Raw genomic sequence first — 7,537 nt, 5'->3', positions numbered from 1 at the left:
CCTCAATCTACCCAGACAGCACAGCACCTCAGTCTACCCAGACAGCACAGCACAGCACCTCAATCTACCCAGACAGCACAGCACCTCAGTCTACCCAGACAGCACAGCACCTCAGTCTACCCAGACAGCACAGCACCTCAGTCTACCCAGACAGCACAGCACCACACCTCAGTCTACCAAGACAGCATAGCATCACACCTCAGTCTACCCAGACAGCACATCACCTCAGTCTACCCAGACAGCACCACAGCTCAGTCTACCCAGACAGCACCACACCTCAGTCTACCCAGACAGCACAGCACAGCACCTCAGTCTACCCAGACAGCACAGCACCTCAGTCTACCCAGACAGCACAGCACCACACAGATGTTCACAACTCCACCTGTGAACAACCGCTCGTCTCTAAAATAAATCGTGGGTTGGTGACAAACATTACAGCAACGCAGATTCCACGCTGTGATGCCGTATAGACCAACGTAAAAAGTGTAGTTTGAAACTTACAATAAACTGTGCCCTCGGGAGAGGGCCTGAAAATCTACTGGGTGTAGAAGCGGTTCAAACACAGCTATGACCGTAACGTTGTTATGGGACACGGTACATGGAAGGTAATACAGCGCCATCTTCCATCCTGAGTGAGTGGGTGTAGGTGTGTGTGTGTGTTGGTATATGTGTGTGTGTGTCATATGGAAGCCAGAGGTAGACAGGAAGTGACGTGCAGCGTTCCTCCTGCAGCAGGGGTGTTCATATCTCAGCTCTGGATGATGACAGACGGGGCAACACTGCTCACAGACAGACAGATGCCAGGATGAGAGGCAGACAGACAGGCAGACGCCAGGATGAGAGGCAGACAGACAGGCAGACGCCAGGATGAGAGGCAGACAGACAGGCAGACGCCAGGATGAGAGGCAGACAGGCAGACAGACGCCAGGATGAGAGGCAGACAGACAGACGCCAGGATGAGAGGCAGACAGGCAGACAGACAGACGCCAGGATGAGAGGCAGACAGACAGACGCCAGGATGAGAGGCAGACAGGCAGACAGATGCCAGGATGAGAGGCAGACAGACAGGCAGCTGAAAGGTAGACAGAGCCAGATGAAAGGCAGAGGTAGATGAGAGCCAGAGGTATATGAGGCAGAAAGGGGACATATAGAAGCAGAAAAGGAAACAGAGGCAGAGACAGAGACTGAGAAGCCGGGAAAGGCAGATGAGGTAGAGAGGTAGATTAGAGGCAGATAGAGACAGGGGGTAGAGAGAGACAGAGGCAGACAAGTGTCTGTTATCTCGTTTCGATGCAGGTCTTTCACAGGAAAGAATGGCTGAAAAGTGCTAATATAGACGTACATCACCGAGAAGATAATCATTGACAGGAACTTTTTTTGGGGGGGGGCTTAGACGAAACATCTATTATTCAAAAGATGAAGTTTGTAAAGAGATCGTCCCTTCAGGCCTTTCTTGTACCCAATTATTCCAGTCTTCATAGAAGATGAGCAGCATTACTATGCGTCTCCTGGAATACCTTTAGACATTGAATTACTTTGAAATAACAGGACAGTTAGGCTCACCCACCTACATATTTCTTAGAGAAGCAAACTATATAAAGTTGCTATACTCTCTGAGTAGGCACTTCAACCCAAAACGTTTTATAAACTATTACATGTAAACGTATCAATATTTTTTTTTGCAGCTAAAAACTATAACAACCAACTCAGACAACCTCTGACAATAAATAAAACATGATATTAGCTGGGTCTGAATCCTGATCTGGAAGCCAGTCTAACTAGCTGTGGTTAGACAGAAAACATTCTGCATTGTATCTCGTCCCTGCCCTCTTCATGAAGATGATGACTGTGGTCAGTGTGTGTTGGGATGGTGAAGTTAGCTCAGGCTAATCCCGTTAGCTGGCTAGCAGCAGGGGTATAGGCCCTGCTCTGTAGCGATCGTATCGACCCAGAGACAGGTCCTATACCCCTGCTGCAAACCAGCTAACTGGATTAGCCCAAGCTAACTTTACTATCCCAACACACTGACCTTCACCTCAGTAACCGTACGATGGGGCACTGTGGCCATCTTTCTCCACTGACAGTTTCCTAAGAGTCTGTTCGGCAGTCTAACTATACCCACACGGAGAGGACGGCCTGTCATCGTCCGGTCAGTATCTAACCCATAATATCACCAAGCCTGTAGCCTTGGAAACGTCTTTCAACACCGCTCATCACATTTACATTTCATTCAACCAGCAGACGCTTTTATCCACTGCGACTTAAAAATAGGAGGCTTCCTGTCGAGGTCACAGCTGTGCTGTGTTTTGGGGTCTGGAGTAACAGTGATACTGGAGACTTGACAGAGAAGAGACAGGCAGGTAGGTCAGGCTACTGTTGACTTTGTGCTTTTCTTATTACCCGTCAACCTCCCTTTGAGCTGTGGTTCTGGAAACTTAGCTGACCTGGTTTGAACAGCGAGCCCTGAATTCCCTTGCCCCTGGCGGATGTAAACAGTCCCGTCGGCGCAACGGTAAACAAAAGAAGGGTGTCTATCACTGCAGCACGCAGGAAGTAAGACCTGGGGTCTTCACGGAACCTTCCGGGGCTGCGAGCGAGCTCCTCTTTCATCATTAATGAAACCAAGAGTGGTGAGATATCCAGGACAGACATACTAGTAGCTGTCCTCTTCCATTGTTCTAGTTCTGGAGAGCGTCTATGATCCGTGTGACCTACTATTACAACATTCATAACCGACAGATTTAGGGGTAAGAGACACCTGTTGGTGTGGATTTCAGGCCATGAAGAAAGATGCAGCATCTCTCAAAAAGACAGACTAGAAAGCTCACGGCACAGATGAATCTGCCTCAAATGAGTGTCAACAACTGGTATGGTCTTTCCATGATGATGTTGTTCCCTTCTTCACACTCCCTTAGTCTTAGTAAACAAGCTCGACAGTACGTGTATCTCTTTCAAACTACAACCCTCCATCGTCAACATCTTCTTACGTAAGTGGTGTGTGGTTATTGAGGCTACAATCTGATGGTACAAGGTGGTTCAGGAGAGGAGGCGAGGACATTACAGTAAAGCTAGTCTTTTCCCTTACCGTCAAACAATGAGATGAGGAATGTGTGTTTGTGAATAAGTGAGTGTGTGAATATGTGTGCCAGGGGGAGGCTAGTGATAATGAGGCACTGTCAGGAAGCACAGCGCGAGAGAGAGAGAGAGAGAGAGAGAGAGAGAGAGAGAGAGAGAGAGAGAGAGAGAGAGGGATAGAGAAAGCGAAAGCGACAGAGAGCGGGAGAGAAAGAGAGATTGAAAACGACAGTGAGATGGTGAGAGACAGTGAAAGCGACTGTATGAGAGAGAGAAAGAGAAAAGGGGAGAGAGAGGGTGAATGGTAAAAGGATGAAAGGAAGTGGGAGAGAAAGAGCGAGAGCGAGCGGAGAGAAAGGACTGTGGACAGGAACCAAGGCTAGGCAGTGACTGGAGGAGTCTAATACCCCCTCCATCGTTGAAAACTCCTGCATTCACACTGATTAGGTTTCCCACCCACGACATGTCTCTGTATCCTTAACGCTATCTCCGTTAGCCCCCCCCTCCACCCCCCCCCCCCCTCCCCACTCTACCTCTGGAAGCCAGCTAGCCCCCACCCCCCCTGTAAGACCCAGAGACTGATGCTTTTAACTGCCATGGTGATAAGACTTCTTCTTTCTGCTTTTGAGTGGAGATGAAGAGAAAGAGAGAGAGAGAAAAAGAGGGATGGAGAGAGAGAGGAAAGACAAAGAGAACCTGGCATGATAAATATTTCACTGTGAGATTTCCCTGAGGTAACCCCATTCAAATACACCACCAAGAACACAATACAGACTGAAGCTGTCTCATTTCTGCAGGGTTTCTCTCTGAAGAAGTTTCAAGAAGCTGGATTTTTCTGAGAGATGGCTCTTTGGATCGTTACAGTGTCTTGATTGTCGCCAATGGCAACGCCTCCAACAAAGACCTTAGACGACATTTCACTTCCGAAAGCCGTTTCTCATGGTTGTTCCTCCTAACCAGTCAGCTAGTTAGGGGCATGCTCGTTAACTCAGACCAAGGGTTATCTGGTAACTAAGGAGTCTTACGTCACTCCGAATTGCGATTCTCATATCGAATCCACCAAAATACAGATCACCACAAACAACAAGACAGCGTAAGGACATGGAGGACTTGAGCCAGGAGAGAGCGACTTTCATGTCGCTTTGTTCTGATAGGATCTCTCCTGCCACCCACAGTGCGGTGTTAATCCTGTCAGCAACCCTCTGGGTGCCCATGTAAAACACAGCGATTAGCACTGTGGTTTAATTGATTTGACTGAATGTTCGATCCTACGCACAGGGAGATAGAAATAATACAAGTTAGCAACACTCAGTAGAGCTGCACATTGTCTTGGAGGATTAAGCCTCGCAGGCAAAATCTTCGGATGAATATACATCCTTAATAGCATTAACGCTCCCCACGCTAATGAAACTGTAGCTCAAGGCACAAAATATCTGCCATGGGTCACCAGCGTGGGTGGAGGAAGTGAGACATGCAGTGATGAGAGGTGTAAGTTAGTACAGTACCAGGCTGAGGTATTTAAGGTAGAACCACCACGATGCTTCATTTGTAGACTGTCGAGGAAGACAGATGGGAGAGAGAGAGAGAGAGAGAGAGAGAGAGAGAGAGAGAGAGAGAGAGGGGAGGGGGGGGGGGGGGGAAGAGAGAGGAGACAACCCTGTTGCGAGGGATGAATGTTTGAGGACAAGGACTAACCCAATTACTGACACGGTAGCAGAAAGAGTGTCTCTATGTGTGTGTGTTTGAGGACAGAAAGAGAGAGGAGGAAAACAGAAATGCTCTCAAAAGAGGGGGAGTAAAATGTATAGAGCGAGAGAGTGCGAGAGAGAGCGAGCAAGAGTGAGAGAGAATCTGGCATGTCAAGGCCTGGCCACGCATCCTGCAACATATTGGGAGCAGTATTTACATATGGAGCATCTGTGACAGATAGGGACTCGAGACTGACTGAAAAGGGGACGGGGACGTTTAAGTTACCACAAATAAATAAATAAAACTCCCAGCAGCGCAGATAAAACTAATTTCACCCCTGCTAAACCCTTCTCTGCAGTCTGGGAGGACACCCGTGGATAACAGGATTGTAAAAACTGCGTATCTGCGATGAGGTACATTTTCACGACACGCTGGCTCAGTCCCTCTGCGCTCGCAGCAGAAAGCAGACGGCGGCGGGACAGACGCGCACGCCAAGCGGCTGCCTTCTTCATGACAAAGCTATCAGCGAGCTAGCAGAGCCCAAACTGCAGTTAACACTATATATGGCTAGCGGCTCCAATTATCTGCTAACATGGCAGACAGGAGTCTCAAAACTGGTCCAATGCTTTGACCGGTGCTGGCGTGGGAGCAAGTTCTATGTTTGTGATCATTTTTTGTAATGTTTGATGAACTAAAAACCTATTCTGGATCAACGAGACACCACCACTATGCTATACAAACACAGACTGTTGAGTCACAATCATGCTGATGTGACATTCATGGACACAGGGAAGATATTGAGCCGTGGGTCAGAGTACAAGAAAATAAAAAGATTATGTTCTGCTCTGTGTGACCTGATAAAGACAGGAGAAAGTTAACACTCATCCTTGTAACCACAGGTTGCTATGGAGACAGGAATCCCTTGTGACGATCACAGCCAAAACTGGTCTTAGTACCTGAGACGTGGAGGCGAGAGGATTGCTATCTTCTTTCAAGAGCTTCCAGAGCAGCGTCTTAATAAAAAAGGTATTAAGTATTTTGGGAAAGACGACCATGATAACCCACAGCGAAAAAAACATAACCCAGCCGTCTCCATTAGACAGGTTACCATGAGGACTGACAGGGAAGGAAGAAAATCGCTTTGAGGATGTGTTTTGTTACGTTGTTATTACACAGATAAAAATACTGGTGTGGTGAGAGAGTGTGTGTGCAGTCATGTGACAAGGTGGTGTGAACGTGTGTGTGCGTGTGTGTACGTGTGTGTGTGTGTGTGTGTGTGCACTGGAGGCAGACAGAGGTGTTAGAGAGGCAGCTGAGACCATCATCAACAGAAAAGGCAGCTTGAGGTTCAGTCACCGTGAACACACTCTCTCTCCTCAGCCCCAACACACACAGTCCAGTTCCCTACTGTACCACACAGTCATACTGAAACACACACACGCACAAGCCCACATACCTTTATGGGCCTACAGCCTAAACCACATAGACTCACCCCAGAGACCAGCACAGGTTCAAAAGACCCAACAACGCTTAAGAAGGAAACATCTTGTTGCTCTTTGAGGAGACATTTTATTAACTTAACATTCATTTGTCCAAATAGTATAAACCTGACCTGTGGTTAACCTAACCCCTGCAGCTGATGGGTTAAAACGTTTGAAGGAAAGTGATCTAATTAGTCCCCTTCTAAGCTATGTCTGCAGCGTCGTACTCCAAGCCAAGCTAAGTATCATGAAGCTACTTCTATCTACAGAGCACAGACGTGTACTGAGACACACCAGACACAATCCCCGATCAAGCTTAGCAAGGCTAACAACAAGCGGGCGCAGCCGCGATGACGGACACAGGAGCTCTCAGAAGGCCTGATCGATCCGGGGCGTCAGCTAAATCTGACTGTCCCTGAGACAAACTGGGCCCTCTGGACATTGCCTCGCAGAGGCAGGGAGGCAGGGGGACAGGAGAGGCGGAGGCAGGGGAAGGGAGGAGGAAAGAATGCAGGAAAAGGCCCGAGCCGGATTTAAACCCAGGCCCCTGCATTAAGCACCTTAGCCTTAGCGGTATTCCCTCTTACTCGGAGAGCTCATCTGGGTAACAAAACAAAATAGTTTTGGACACAATTTCCCACTAGACATCGTCAGTGTGGGTTTTTTGAATTTTTAAAAGAGGACTGACATGCACCACTGGACACCGGACAACCGACCAGGCCCTGCCCTGCTCCCCATCCCGGTCCTGACGCCAGTGCTCCTGTACTGAGGCCACCACAGCCTGGGCGTCACCCCCGAGCGGCCAGCGACCGCTCCGAGGGCCAGGACACGTCCCGAGGGTGACAAGGACACGGCGAGGAGCCACAGTCCTCCGGGGCCCTGCAGGGGCCACAGCTGCAGACACAGCTCACCCTGGCCCCCCCGTGCCCCACCGTACTAGCCCCCAGGGGCCACGGCGGTGCCCAGCCAGTGGAGCTGAAGGATGGGGGAGATGCATGACTTGCCATCCGTTCACCAGGAGCTAGCCTGGGCGCCCGGCTTCCCAGCCCTGACCCACATATGACCACCACAAGAGACAGCTCAGACCTCTGTGGTGAGGCAGATATCTCTCTCTCTACTCTATGTATCTATATCTGTGTATCTCTCTCTCTCTACTCTATGTATCTATATCTGTGTATCTATCTCTCTCTCTCTCTACTCTATGTATCTATATCTGTGTATCTATCTCTCTCTCTCTCTACTCTATGTATCTATATCTGTGTATCTATGTATCTCTCTCTCTCTACTCTATG

The sequence above is a fragment of the Hypomesus transpacificus genome, chromosome 1, assembly GCF_021917145.1.
Source record: "Hypomesus transpacificus isolate Combined female chromosome 1, fHypTra1, whole genome shotgun sequence".
In the NCBI taxonomy this organism is placed as follows: Eukaryota; Metazoa; Chordata; class Actinopteri; order Osmeriformes; family Osmeridae; genus Hypomesus; species Hypomesus transpacificus.
This window is presented reverse-complemented; position numbering follows the sequence as displayed.